At 43.8% G+C, this 16200-nt stretch overlaps 1 pseudogene; it reads left to right on the forward strand.

Annotated features, from left to right (window-relative positions):
• Positions 1 to 4205: 4205 nt before the first annotated feature.
• LOC113562710 lies at positions 4206 to 5225 on the forward strand (annotated as a pseudogene).
• Positions 5226 to 16200: the final 10975 nt, after the last annotated feature.

The raw sequence follows: 16200 nt of genomic DNA on the forward strand, positions 1-16200 counted from the left end.
ATGAGTATTCTGTAATATTATCGTTCAATTGAACAAAAACGACATTTACAAGACTCACAAATTGATACGCTAAGTCAACGACACTAACTATATCCCTCCAGCGCGCGCCGATCATCCTCTCCTCTCACGTGCATTCTCGTGGGGATTCATCACGGCGGACGGCGCGATCCTCAATAACAGTTCCGCGTGGTGTACTCGAGCACTAAATACGCGATCAATCGAAACGATCCGACGGCCGGGGTGGCAAGCGGACCGGAGTAGAGAGCGCGTTGAATAAATGGCGCGCGGCGGAACGGAGCGTCGCGCTGCTGACTCCCCTTAATCCAGTTTATAAACACTCCGGGACCACACCTACTCCCGGCGTTCCACCCTCGATAATGCTCGACGGCGTTTTCACAGACGGGGCGCGTCGAAGCGCGCGAGCGTGTGAGCGCGAGTCGTCGTGCGCGCGCGTACGCTGGTACGCTATTTGTACGCAGCGTGCGCCGGTGCGCGCGAGGGCCGGCTGAGATAATGTACACCCGGTACATGCGAAGATAACCGCACCCCCGGGGAAGCCCCGCTGCTTATGAACCGTTCTAACACGATGGGGAACCGCAAAGCATTCCGCGCGTACTGATTTATCGGCGGGGAGGTGATAAACGAGGCGAATTCATCTCACCGGGCGGCGACTCGCTCAGCCCGCCGCGAAAACTGTCCCGCCGTTCTGGATGAAAGTGTATCCCTCCATGGTCCGCCCCGTCGCTGTCGGATCACGCGAGAGTAAATGTCCAGGAGAACGACGTCCGCAATTATCGAATGTTTCTAGGACGGCGAAATTAGAACGGAATGGATGAGACTAATTCGATGTACGCTCCCCGCACGTCGAGGGGATCGACGCTAATAGCTGTTTACTCTTACAATTACACCTATGAATATATGCATCGACGTAAAGGAAATTGATTGTTTATTTTAACAAATCATTTCTTCATTATTTATTTTAATAAGTTATTTCTTTTAACTTCATTATTTATTTTAACAAATGAAAATTTATTTCTTTATCAAGTGGCTGTTGTCTTCAAGTAATCATATTTTCATTCCCAATTTTTCAATATCATTTTGTGACTTGACCCGTCAATACTTGATTGAACGCAATCAATTCTTGTTTTATTGGTGCAATAATGATTAATTGCAGAGGGGAGACATGGCAAGGATTGCAAAATGCCACGAAATGAAAACCTGTGTATCTCCATGAAGAATTTTGCAAATGCATTTGTTATTCATACACGACAATTTCATTTCGTTGTACACGTACAATCCACGCTGCAGAAAATAGATGTAAGCTGCATGTAGCCGACACATTCGCGCGTCCATTCTCTCATACATACATACACACACACGCACTCGAAACAGGATGATCGCTCCGCTGCCGAGCTCTCGACGGTTTTTGCCACGAGGAAGACACGAGCGGCGCTCGGTCGCCTCTTCTACTTAACCCGTTGCCAACTTACGTGATCGAACGATCCTCGTTATCTTCGGGTCTCCAACGTTGTTCGCGACCACTAGACCAGAGGAGTATAATGCCATATTCGGCTGTCTGGGGAGTCTCCGAGCTTACGGAACACATATAATGACGCTATACAGGCATCCTTCGAGGGAGCGATGGGAGCTTTCCAGTGGCAGATCTACCGATAAGCGGTCTAAGCGACCGCTTAAGTCCGCGACTACTGAGGAATCTAAAACTATCTTCCGAACTATTTGCAGCTGTCCGTTTCTCATCTTTACATTACGTTTTATCGTACTTTTTTCTAGCGTTATCACAGACCACTTGCCCCCCAATAATAATACATGAGGAATGTTACGTAATAGGAAATATTTTCCTGAAGTATTGTTCTTTTGATCGAAGTCCTTAACACCTGACGTTCGAAATGCACCATCGTAATTTTCCAACGTACGCTTGTGGTGCGTCGCAATTTATCTGTGCGCGCTCACAAATATGTCATCACAATGGTAGACGCGTAAATTCAATTCCGCGGGACTCTAGGTCTATATACGTATTGATTGTCTCAGCCGAGCGACGCGACCATAAATTCAATGAGGTTCTAGTACACCGCCATTAATCATGCTTTATCGTTTTATACGCCGAAGGGTGGTAATTTATAAAGGAGGTACAACATACTCTAGTCAGGCACGCGTGTTTTCAATATGCTGTTCTGCCACACGAAAAAAAGGCGCAATGCATCTTGATTGAATCTCTGCGAAAATCTGTTTTAAACTAACAATTACGAATAATATCATAAATCTCTCAAGAGGATTATAGCAACACTTCGGATCAGAATAATTTATTACTTATTATCTTTTTTATTTTATTATCTTTGATAATTTATTATCTTTGATATTTCATTGCTGATATGGCAAACTATTCTCCTCTACGCATAGTTCAATATAATTCTTCCGTAAATGTACAATATCTCTCATTAAACTTTCTATATTTAGCCTGCATATATGCGTCTAATAGTTGTACACTAATTTGTGTTTCTCGTGACATTTTATGAATTTGTTATTTACGATACAAACGTGGTAGAAAGGATTGTGATTCGTATTGGTTTCTGTTGACCACACGTAGAAAAAGCAAGTAATTCTGCATTGTTAGAAAATCCAGCGCACGGATTTACCGATTAGTTTCGGACGAGGATGACGCACAGGTGTCACATTTCTACCATTCCGAATATTCCAAACGGTTGTGAAAAATTCGTGTTTCAATACAATTCGTTCCATCTGGGTTGTTATCAAAGGACAGATACCTGGACAGCCCATGAATTTCACGGCGATGCGTGAGCTGAATTCGTTCAGGAGGTTTCTCAAAATGCGATTTTTCCCGCAATTATCCCTTTAGTAAGTCAATTCCAAACGTGTATATCTATCTTACACAATCGTAACATTACAAGAATAAATTTTCTTTAATAAAACGATATCACGGAAATATATTAATGTATGCAAAAGTTTTAGTTTTTCTTCAGCTCTCTGATATTATTATTCAAACTTCAAATAAATTCTTATTTTTTTATGTTTTTGCTATCAAAGTTTGTAAAACGTCATATGTCGTGATTGAACGATAAACGTGACTTTGAAGAATAATAATGAACGCGATGGACAATGAAAAGTATGTATAATGCTTTTTCTATTCAGCAAACCATTTCGGACTTGGTCTAGAAAATTTTGCATGCTGAGTGGCGTATTCACTTAACTTGAATCACCATGTCTTTAAATTACCATGTCAATCGACAGGTAAAATGCATTTGCTAATATTTGTATCCTTTGTCAAATGCAAATCTACTTCCTTTCCGTGAAATTCTCGCAATTAGATGCGTAACAACGCAGAACGAACTGTACTTGAACGAATTGTGCTGTCATCAAGTCGCATTACCTAAAGATTAATGCACTCCTTCCATGAACTTTTCTTTGAATAGGTTACTCCCTGTCACGTCTTGACAAAGTCCTTCCTTCACGTCCTTCCAAAGTCAGCGCAAAAACGCGAAACGACGCAGCAGTTTGATCGAAGGTCGTGTACCCCGTAGCACTTCCTTTTTACATAGTAACTGCACCCTTGTACAGCCTCGCGCGCTGATTCAAAAAATAACTTCTAACTACTTTTTTTGACATAGCTGAATTTTGTACCTGAATTTTGTATTGAAGTGACACGAACACAAAGACGATCTGTGTTGCATTGTGTTCTGCGGTTGAAGTCACTATGTCTCGCCAGTGAAAGAAAGATTTGTTTATATTCGAAGCTCACGCGGAGTCGTATTGTCACTGTACGCTGTGGGACTCCGTTCCTTTTCTAGGAAAGTTAGTTTCGTCCACTTTCTTTGCTCAAATAGACTTTCGTATCAAGTTGTTCGAAAAGACTGTCGTATCTATTTCCGCTTGAAATCATTTTTCTCGTGACGAAAAGAGTGCATAAGTACCTAGTTCACGGAACTCGTTATTGCAATACTCATGTTACCTCAATACCAAACTTTGATTTTATCTTGTATTGGGTCATTAAGTATGAAACTTTACAAATGTAAAAGCGCCATCTTTAACATTTGTTATCTCAAATTTGGCGCCAGACGTCAGTATCAGGTTAGGTTAGTGTGATAGATGTATGTTCGCTCTTCAAATGCCATATTTGTTTGTTCAAATATCTTCATTAGTTTTATTGGTGGATTCTTTTTTATAGAACTATGGAAAAGTCCAAAATTCGTGTGATTTATGAATATGAGTTCCGCCGTGGAACCACAGTGTCGGAGACAGCTCGTAATATCAACGCTGTATTTGGTGAAGGTTCAACTACTAAAGCAACGGTGGGCAATTGGTTCAAAAACTTCAGAAATGGAGATTTCAGCCTTGCTAATGAGCCACGTGGAAGACCAAAGACGAAGGTGGATAATGATCACTTGAGAGCCGTAGTAGAGTCCGATCCATCTCAAAGTACACGTGAATTGGCATCGATATTCAATGTTTCCATACCCACCATATTGGTTCATTTAGCTGCAATTGGTAAGATAAAGAAGTTGGACAAATGGGTCCCGCACGAATTGACCGATGCGCAGTAGGCGCAACGTCTAGAGGCTTCACTTTCTTTGCTTTCCCGTCACAAAAATTAATCTTTTTTTAATCGAATTGTGACCTGCGATGAAAAGTGGATACTCTACGACAATCGTAAACGCTCACATCAGTGGTTGAACGCTGATGAACCACCGAGACATCACGCGAAACCCAACGTTACACAGAAGAAGCTTATGGTGACTGTTTGGTGGTCCAGGTCAGGTGTTATCTACTACAACTTTATGAAACCTGGTACATCGATAACGGCTGAAGTATATTGCAAGCAACTGGACGAAATGATGCAACAACTTGCTATTAAACAACCGAAATTGGTCAATCGGTCAATGCCAATCCTGTTGCATGATAATGCTCGACCGCACACTGCACGACTGACCGTGGCAAAGCTACAGGAGTTGGAATTGGAAACTTTCCGTCATCCACCATATTCACCAGATCTATCACCTACCGACTATCACTTCTTCCGGAATTTGGACAACTTGTTGGTGGGAAAATTCTTCAATTCTCAACAGGCAGTCGAAACAGCCTTCCGCGACTTCATCGATTCCCGTACTCCTGGCTTCTATAGTAGAGGCATAGACCAACTACCACTAAAATGGCAGAAGTGTGTAGATAACATGGGCGCATACTTCGATTGAAAATAAATCATGTCCATGTGCCAAAAAATGCAAAAGTTTATGTTCTATTTGTAAAGTTTCATACTTAATGACCCAATATTATAAGAAATCTTACTTAACTGCCTTTTTCATCAGAGATTTAATTAAAGTATACGAGGAAAATATATAAATGAATGCTGTTGTATTAGCGTATCGAACACTTTTCCTCTTTTCTGTTTCTAATAAGAGTTTATTTATCGCAAAGTGAGACACAGTAACAGCCACCGAGGTTCGAGGGTTCCGTAATCCTATTCAAGATAAAATCTACTTTTCGGTGAGTGAGACATCATTCTTGACAGTTCCGCTCACCAGGAAACGTAACAAAAATGTCGTGATTAGTGTCAAAAAACACATTTCTTGTTACTTCATTTTTAAATATACCATTCCATTTCATTTCAATTTCATTCAAAATATACGAGACAATTAATCTTTACTTATCCTCAAACATGCAAAACGTAAAACGTTCAAGTTAACATTATTAATAAATATTTATTATTAATAAATAGAGCTTAGTTTGTCGATGCAACTACGTCTTATTTATTATGCGTGAGATTATCCGAATCGAAAACTCACAAGTCTTGTTCAACTTTGTACTTGAAAAAAATGGCCTCAATGTAACAAAATCTGTAACAATATGTAATTAAATATATAACTTGTACATTTTATGCAAAATTTGTTATAATTACAATTTTAATGGATTGAGTGATTGATGCATTAGTTTACAAAATGTCTGAGAAAAAGATAGATAATAATCATTAAAAATTTAAAAGGAAGAAGGGTACGCAGAAACCCTTTTTCTAAATATTTGGAAAATTTCAGGCTGGAAAGAAAGATCTTTTGTAGTGAAGCCATTTCGATTTCTTTAGAAAAGCATCGCTAGGTGGACGCTGTTTAATCTATTCATCTAAATATACTCGTTCCCTGCTATGTTGATGCTCTGCCAATCTGTTTTGACGTTGGTCCTCAGAAGGGTGACGAAGCGTGAAAGGAAAAATGCAAACACATGCTTGGATCTGCTCGGAAATGTCGAGCGTAGCGAAAGCGGATAACCGAAACAAATAGGATTTACTGATTAACTATGTCTGCTTCCAGGAATTCGTGTTTCCTTTGGCCTTAGTAGTAGATCAAATAATGACTTTGACTCCTCAGTTTGGAGGAAAAATTATGCTTTGCGGAATGGGAAGGGAGAGAAGACCTTGCAAAACAACATTGAACACTCGTGAAGGGCACGAACTTTTTGAAGGGCACTTGCCACTCACGGTCTTCTCGGGCCGAGCTCGTTCGCGCTCCGAGTCCGCGCGTTTTGTTTAATTCTTAAGTGCCCATAAAAGTTTTACAGTAATACGATAAAGTTTTAGTTTACTGCCAAGCTGCTCTTCCGTGTTCGCCGGGAATTTCTCACGATATGATATCATCTCACAAACAACACCGACGAATATACATAAATGCGTTGCAGATCGCAGCGAGACGCGGGAATCTTTCGCGGAATGCGTCCTGTTGAACGATAAAAAAAAATTTTATCGTATTATCGAAATATATTTCTGTGTATAAACGACGAAAAGAAAAGAGACCGATACGACACGAGATCTCATTAATTTTCTCAGATGCAAATAAAATTGGTGGGGTTCAACATTTATCGTTTTATGGCAGACTCCAGATCTCCATTTTTGCCGGTAGCACGAGCGTGGCGAATCCGCTGGAAACGCTATCGGACGCGTCCGCGCGGTGTTTTGCCGTTAACGTTACCGGAATGCGTTAGCGTGCGGCCGTTTCATCGAGGTACGAGGAGTAAAAAAGGGCGTAAAGAGCCGCGGGGCTGCGAGAAAAATCGGGAGGGCGAGAAGCTCTCGTGGAGTAGATAGAAGCGGGAAAAATGGCCGAAGAAAGAGAATACGAAGGGAAGAAGCTCGCGTGTCGGGCAATTTATACCTACACAATCGTACATCCCAGACCGGCGCCGTTATACACGACGCACGACGCGAGTAAGCATAAAACTGTATTGAAATAGCGGAAAGTGATCCTTGTAAATTATCTGCCGCAACGTCCGCATCGCGCGGACTGGGGGTCGACGCTTTCGCAAGCAACCAGCTTCCTTCATTACGTGGACGATCAAATATTTGAGAACGCAGCCACTCGACGGCGATTTGCATGTGAATGTGGCAGCCAGTGCGTCGTCGGAATATTCTCAAGCTCTCGGCATCACCGCGAACGGGTCAAAGGAGTCACCGGGCACTCGCTCGAAATTCGTACGCGTAAGGGAATCCAAGATTCGGGCTTGATGGACGAATCGAGATCCACGTGAAATCGCTCGCGACTCGTAAAGTAGCAGCCGGACTCGACGCCTCGCAGTTAAGGTGTCAATGCTGTCGACGACGCAGGCATGCACCGTTAAAAATTGTGCGTCCATGTTAAAATTTTCTTGTGTTGCCATGTTTTGATTACTACTTCAATGTAAAATTAACATACAACTGATATGTTATTATTTTTATAACAATTTTATATGTTACATTAATGTTAACTTCATAACTTAACATTTTGTGTATGTCTCTTAGAAATGGAATATTATTTCAAATGCTTTTAACACATTAATTTTAAACAATCAACATGTCACAAAGTCAGTTTAACATTCTAAAAGAAGTTAAAGTAAATCTTCAAATAATCATGAACTTTGACATATAAAATAATCAAATTTACTAACATTAAATGTTTCTATCAAAAATAATTTAAGTTGAAATAATTACTATCATGTGTTAATATAACATAAAAAGTAAATGTTCATATTGTACGAACGAAAATGTTCTATCAACTTTTCTGATGAGTTATTGTAACTTCTCTTCCATGTAGTTTTCAATTACTTTGTACGTTATTTTTACATCACACTTAAAGTTACAATAACAAAAATAAATGTAAAGTATTGTGTTAATTACTTAACATTTCTAGTTTGTCAGGAAGTAACATATGACGAATGAGTTACTTTAACTTAAAATTTAGAGTGGACTTTCTGGGACATGCAAAAAACGTTAAAATTAACATTTTATTTTTTACTGTGTGGCATATCCACGGATAATCATCCGGCACGGGGGTAATCGGCGTATCAGTTCGGATAATCGTCACGCGAGACGAGATACTGGCATCAATTAGCGCGAATTGGTATAGCGCGTTGCGCAAGGTAAAGTTAGTACGACAGCCGTTCGTACCGAAGAAACGTCATCGATTGGTGCACTAAAAAGAGAGAAACAGAGACAGAGAAAGAGGGAAAGAGAGAGACTCTGGGAGAAGGACGCTGAATCGACGACATCTGTTAAATTGACCGAAATCGATGGCCGTTGACGCGATTGTGCATGTTCATGCACTCCGCGGATACCGATGACCACACCAACAAAGAGAGAAAAGAGAGAGAGAGAGGGAACCGGGGATGACATTTCTCTCGGTTTTAATCAACCGGAGAAACTTTTTTATATCATTGTGGCTGTCGGCAGCGACGACGAGGGACCGTGTCCACGAGCTGCAGCAAGACGCACGGCGAATCGGGGCGCTCGTTGAGATTTCACCCGTCATGCCACGCTTTAACGTCGTTATTCCTCGGCTGCGTAGAGTTATAATTCGCAGGCGTGTCGCCGTCGTACGGTTCGACTCGTCGTGAAACTCCGTGAGATACGAGATATCGGTGACACCGTGTCGCCGTGCGCCTTACAGCCGACATTTGCATTCAATCGGACGTTTCCGCGCGGACAACGCCGTTAAAAAAAAATTTGTCATTCCCAGAATGCGTTAACGCGAGCTGCTGGCCGATTGATATCGGCGTGAGGGCGTAACGCGTGTTACGTCCGCGATCGAGAGGGTCGGTGCCTCCTCGAAAAATAATTCCGTTCGATTTCGCGCGCATTATCTAGTTTCGAATGCGGACGCAGGCGGACGGAGGGCTGTCATTACCCGCGCGACTTTGTAATTTCAACCGCGAGCGATTTTATCCGGAGGAGGGGTGGACCGCGAAATTGCCGTGCCAAAATCGACGCTGAATACCCCTCCGCGCGGAAGTCGGAGCGAGAACCGCTCGTTGCGATTTCACCTGTCACGCCGTCGAGATATCGCTCTGCTCTCGCACAACAAGGGCTGCGTAGGAGCGTTCTCTTTCGTACGTAACGTATCATTCGCGATGCGAAACGGCCAAGTTCCCACACGTAAATCTCTCGCAAGTTGGACGACAAAAATGATGGAGGAGGAATCCGAGACGTAAAAGTGCTGCGATAAATACGGCTCTTAAAATAAGGACGATGAAATGGCTGTATTACGCCAGTCCTGCATTGTGCGAAAGTGCACTTTAATAATATAGAAACGCTACTTGAGATATGTACCGTAGCGCGCCTCGCGCGATTTTCATAACAATAAGCCTTGCCTTTGGGATTAATTTGCTGTTTACCGCCGATGCTGTCAGCCTTTCTTTGGAGACGCGCGAAGAGATAAGAATGGAGAGATACCGATAACGATAAGCCCGTAGGAGAATAATCCCTCGGCGGAATCGCGAGGAAATATCATAAATTCGGTGAACCCTTTCAGGCTGCAATTCGAAGCGAGTCGATCCTCAGGTTGAGAGCCACTCGTCGACGTGTGTGGTCCGCTCTGGCGGCGAGGTGCCGACACTCGAAGCCTCCCCCTCCCCTTTGATCGTCGTCGTCGTCTTCTTCTCCTTCTTCTTCGTCTTCTTCGGCCGCTTCTTCCTCTCCTTCTTTCTTCCTCGTCCGGCCTTTTTTCTCGTTTTCTCTCCCTCATTGTTAGCCTCGCTCTTCCACCCTTTCTGGCCTGTCTCGCTTCACCCCGCGGCGCGAACGACGCGAGGTCCTCCTTCCTCCTTTGTAGGCCTTGCTTCCCTTTTTTCCGTCCCTTCGTCCTTCCTCGTCTCGCGCGCGCGTCATTATACACCGGCGCTCGCACGAATCTACTTTAGGAGGCCTCGCCGTGTCCTCCTCCGACTCCTCGAGGTGGACATGCTACCCTCTCTGGCCCTCCCATTGGCTCGGCTTATTACCGGCTCGTCTAATACCGTCCTCCTTCCTCTCGTTAGCCTCGGTTCGTTTGTACGCTCAGGTGCTCTCGCGTCGCCTCGTATCTGGCCGCGCGCTCCGGACGACCGGCTTCTGGATCGCGCTAATCCAACGCACATGCCGGACTGGCACACACAAGAGAACGTTTTCTGGATGGACTGAAATGGTGCCGAAGAAAATAATTAGCTGCCCGAGTCGAGGGGGAAACGATCGTGCGACCGCCGGGATCATGTGTGCCTCGGTTTGCCTTCCCGGAACGTTCGCCGTGATCGTTTGCTCGATGAGCATCGTGTCGATCTTGTCGCTTTCTTACGAATCGTGTGAGGACTCGAACTTGGAAAGGAGAGGAGGCGATCTTCAAAGGGAATATAAATTCGTGACGTACGTTGCGACGTCGCAGCGCTCTATTAATGTTCTAAGCCCGTGCAGAAAATTGTTAGGGCCTAATATGAAAGTAAAGGCCCCTATAAGGAATAAACAGGGATGTCCTAAAAAGGGATGCCCTATCATTGCCACATCGTGGCCCGATTAGATATTATATTTTTTATTATTTCCTTATAAGGTCCCGAAAAAATATTTGTTACATACCGTTCTAGGGCCATATTAATATTGAGGAAAATTAATCGGGTCCTACTTAGGACCCTATACATTTTTTACACGGGAGATGTTCGCACGTGAATAAGACGTATCAAATCCACCCCGAATTACAATGTCGCGCGGTAAAAGTATTAGAATATCCAGATGACGAAAGGAAAAATATCGAAACGCCAAGCTTTACGACAGTATCGAGACAGTAAATGTATAGCCGGGAAAGGCATGTTTAGACAGACGAGAGCACGCAGACACAGAAATAACAAGAAGTATCGCGATGTTGGATTTTCATGCACTGGGATGCTGAAAGCCCCGGTGGACCCTTCAGCATTCGTTCGCAAACCCTTCCTGACCTCTCACGAATTCCCCGAGCTGTCAGCAAAGGGATCGGCCGGGCAAGGCGAAACGCGTGGACAGGATCCGCATCTCCCGCCAAGTCCTTTCTCTCTCTGCCTTTGTGAATTTGTCCGCCTGTCGTTACGTCACGCTGCCACGGCGTTTCTCTAACAAGGTGCACTTTTTACGGGCTCGCAATATAATTAGCCGCTCGTTTGCGTAGACCTTCGCGTTACGGCGGACCTGAACGTCAAACCAAGAGCTGGTATATTCACCCGTTCGTGAGGCGCACGACCGGCCTCGTTAAGCGAGTACGCTCTCGCTTCCATTATTTCTGGCTTTTCACAGGCTTTTAGACTCGGTGCTCGCATGCTGCGGTCTCTACACGATCTAATATCATGCAAGCTCGTTCTACTTTCCTCGTGTCTCCTGAGGTGGAAAAAATATTAATAATGTCGCCGAGAATCGCCGAGTTATATGACAACCGTGCTGAAAACTGAAGAATACTATTTTGCATTTCATTCGCGTTTTACGTTTCTCGCGTTTTTTCATAGTTTGATGGAAAGATGGAGTAAATCCGGATGACGGAAAGTGACAAGCAAAGCGAGTTGCCGGAACGCGAAATCGTGAAATTCGGGGTATTTGCAATCGGCAGCACAGAGGCGCGGATCGAGTTAATATTTTCCCGGACAGTTGCAGCGAGGGGACCGGTCCTCGTGGAAAGGGAAAACAAATCACGGCGCGTGTCTGGCATACCAGACCCTTCGTAGGTCGCACCCTTATGTAAAACGCCTAAGTGGCTTTCTCGTAGTGCGCCAACGACGAAAATATTTGTCACTGCATCACCCCGGGATCAAATTGAATTCGTGTTCTCGCTCGGATGTTTCCGTCACATTAAAGTCATCATTAAACGGGACACCTTTTATTTTACTGAGAGACATCAAAAATGCGAATTTTGCATTCTCGTGACTTTTTCCTCGGGGAATTTTGTTCGCAAAATTTTATCGATTTATTTGGAATAATAATAATTATCAAAATTATTAATAGTTATCAGTATATAAATATGTTGTGCACGCTTTTACATTATCTCACAATATTATATGTAAAATCTAGAACTCAATCGCCAAGTTTCACAAAATTTGTCAGAGCGCGCTTTTGCCCGTCCGTCTGGTCTGATCCTCCCTTTTACCCCTTTGCATCTTATAATTTCGAACTTATTCATCAAGCCAATCGCCGCATCCATAAGTTTATTTCAAGATGAAAAATTCGGGGCTGCGTATCGATCAGGCTCACAGCCCGGTCTGGAAGCCGGAAAAAAATGGTGCCTGTCAAAGCGAGGTTTTTTCGAGACTTCAGGTGGTCCCACTCACCCCTTAAGGAGCAAGCTCAGGTGCTCCGCGGCTCATTATATTCGTAATAAACGCGCGGCAGGCGGCGGTGCCCGAAGCAACAGCAATTATCCAGATTGCTGTAATGTCAGTGATTAAAAGAACCTAATGAGATACCATTAGAATAGGCGGCCGGTTCGCGTCTTCTTGCGCGGTTTGAAATTCCGGTAGCGACGCCGCGCCGCTCAAGACGAAATATGCGAACGAGTTTCGCCCGCATAATTACAGTGAATCGCGGCGAGGCAGAGTCGACCGGCAGAGAGTTACATCCAACACTGACATGAATATTTTACAAACGCGAATGCGAATGGCATCCGTGTTTCCCCCGTGGACTCGCACAGAACGAGACGAGCACGCGACCCGAATTGACCAATTTTGTGCCTCCGTTCCGTCCATTTCCATTTTTGGTGATGGCGAATTTATTAAAATTCCGCCTTTACTGCCTCTCACGTGACGGCCGAGCAATTTCGCTCAAAAATGAATTTATTGACGGAATACCGCAAGAACAATTTTCTGATCGAGTGTTTCTCTTTCCAAGATTCTCGGTGAACGAATTAATAATCTCGTGCAAGCATTTGCCGCGCAAAGTAAGACGCATGAACGACTCAGGGCATGTATAAACAAATCGTTTTGGCACGTACGCACAATTCTGACTGCGCCACCCATATCCGAGTAACGATACGCTCTCGATTCGCAGTGGCTGCCTCTATTTATGTAAGAGGGGTTGGAAATTTGTTAGGGTGTCGCGTGACATAACCCGGGAGACAGCTACCGAGATAAGCCATGTCGCCGGGCCGATTATGGTTTTCATAGAGCGACCCCTTGTCGACAGCATCGCCTCGGGGTTGGCAGTTCCTTAAGTACGCGTGTCACGTCGAGTGTGTGCTTTTCGTGCGCGGTACAGTTATATATGATTAATACACGAGCGAACAGACAGCCATTGATATTTCATGAGCTGTGCACGCGTCCCATCGAGCGCCCTCAGTGAATCTTTTTCGCGCAAATAAGCTTACATGTTTCCCTAAAGTAATATTCAGGTGTCCCAAAAATGGCGACTTCGATTTTAACTAGACGTTTTCACCATTTGATCATCTTACTGCATTTTCCTACTTTTACGAGATTTATTTTCTTTTTTTCTTTGTGTATTCGTGTGCGATTGCCATTTGCACAATTGACACTCTCACTCTCTCTCTTCATTAGATACTAGTTGTATCCTTGAAAAATCTCTCATACAAGTCACGAACGGTGACTTGTTCAGGCCGATCAGAGAGACGAATAGGTGCGCCCGTTCCAGCCCGTAAAACATTTCTGCTCACGCACGGGTTTTCGAACCTCGGTGGCCATTGAGATTCCGTCGTGCTTTGAGGCGATGGGAGAAATCGCGCTAGGAAATGCCGTAAAATTATCACGCGACTGCTTATATGCGAAACGTGAGTAAGGAGCCACAACGGGGGCACACAACGAGATCGCAGTTTTACAAGCGAATGGAGATGAGCTGCTCCGTTATAGAATACATTCGCGACAGGAAGCATTTGAAACTGAATGGCGAATTTTTATTCCCGCACTCCTCCGAATACCAGAACGATCGCCGGACGATTGGCGAGTCTTGTGGCCGAAATATGAGCAATTTTGATGCGTGATTGTGAAAACAGAGAGGACCAATCTTCCTCGAGACGTGAGTTTTTATTTTCGCGATTATACGTTCACCCGGATTAGCAATCTCGTCGTGCGATCATGAGAAATAATCGTGATGACCAAGCCTCTCTCTATCGCTAACGCATTTTCATGGCACAAGCCGCAGGGTGCGTGCACACCCACGCCGTGTGTGCGTGTACAAGGCCACGGGCGCCCCTAGAATTCAATTTTCAGCTTGATTTGTCAGGCCGTCAGTGCCAAGAGGAACTCTCGGAGCCTATTTCGCGCCGCCACACAGCTCTCGCCAACCAAGCGGATTCTTTCGTTTCGCTTTTTACGACTAGTCCGTGAAAGCACGGAAGGGCGAGAAGGGATCACTAAGAGCACAAGAAAAATCGATGGACTGGCGTTGACTATCGCGACGTCGCGCGCGACCGGAGGATTGGAGATTCTTCAAGGAACTCGAAGACGTATCTTGGCGAGCCTTTCACGACGACCGATGCGATCAGCTGATCATTAGCACCAATTTTCGAAATCAACAATTTATTGCATTACGAAATGTTCTTTTTGGAAAAGAAAAACAAATTGCTGGCTCGGTGTTGTGCAAAAAGGCCAATTAATCACCGCAGAATCTCGCGAGGTTTTCTGTGCCGCAATTAATAATTTATAAATTATACTGAATAAATTTCAGAAGAAGGGGAGTGTTGTATATTAATCCATTTGCTAGGGGCAGGCATTCTGTGCTCTCTAACAATTTTTGCTACATTGCATACCATCGTTTCACGATACCGTCCGATATATTAGGAATATCGTGCGCTTTATGCTCACGCGTCAAGCACGAGATACCACGAATTGGTGAGAAAAGAATGTGCGCAGAAGAGGAAGCGGAGAAACCAGTGATGCTGCCTCAACCGATGCTGGCATTTATATTTCTCACGATTACAGGTAAGGAGGCAACAGTAGTACGCTCTTTACGGGACGGAGATAGGCTGCACTGCGATAAGAAATAGTTTACCGCGTGGGATATAGATGTTTAATGCGCGCGTTGATTGGTTCCCCATAATGTTCTTTTAATTACGATGATAATTGAAGGCGGTATTCCATATATACTTGCAGATTTCCGTGACGCTGTACCTGCGAGTATGCCATAAGTAATCCCGGCAGTAAGCGTAATGGCTCGTGTGTCCGTTCATGCGTAATTACGGGTCTAACCAGTTGCGCGCGGATCCATGTAAATTCCACGCGATTACGATTCGTTAGCACGTTATCCGAGAAAATGCCATTCCCATGCAGCAGGGACACGCATAGATCTCGCTCCCAAGTATTGCTAATTAACTGATTATCAGGATAATTAAACTCGTAGATTCTTTTATGACCATTTTTATTCCTGTGTGTATATAACTACCTGCTTCACTTGATTAAGATATATACAGGGTGTCCCGGGTTTTAACCGACAAACTGCGGGAGCATATTCTACTAGTGGAAATAAGAAAAAATTCTTATATCGAGTTTGCTTAGAAATGCTTTATTACAAAGTTATAAACCAATATTGAAAAGAAATATGAGATAAGTAACAACGGATTTTTTCACGAAAATAAAAATTATCTACGCAATGATTTAGTGACGCATTTCAAAATGTTGTCCTTGCACATCGATACAAGCTAGACATCGACGTAGTACAGAATTTGTTACAGTACGACATTCCTGAAAATTTTGTTGCGTCTCAGTAACTGAATTAGTAATTCGTTGCTTTAAATCTATCTGGTACTCTCCTGTTAGGAAATCTACGTTGATACTCTCGTACGGCAGCTCGTGCATTTCCGTCACAGAATCCGTACACGAAATGAATATCGGTGTATTCCTCATTTGAAAACACTTTTGGCATTCTGATAGTAATTGCTAGTTGACACGACGATTGAAATCTAACAGCTACTCTTGTGAAAGTAACAATCATACTGAATCGTT

Source organism: Ooceraea biroi, chromosome 10 (assembly GCF_003672135.1).
Source record: "Ooceraea biroi isolate clonal line C1 chromosome 10, Obir_v5.4, whole genome shotgun sequence".
Classification (NCBI taxonomy): Eukaryota; Metazoa; Arthropoda; class Insecta; order Hymenoptera; family Formicidae; genus Ooceraea; species Ooceraea biroi.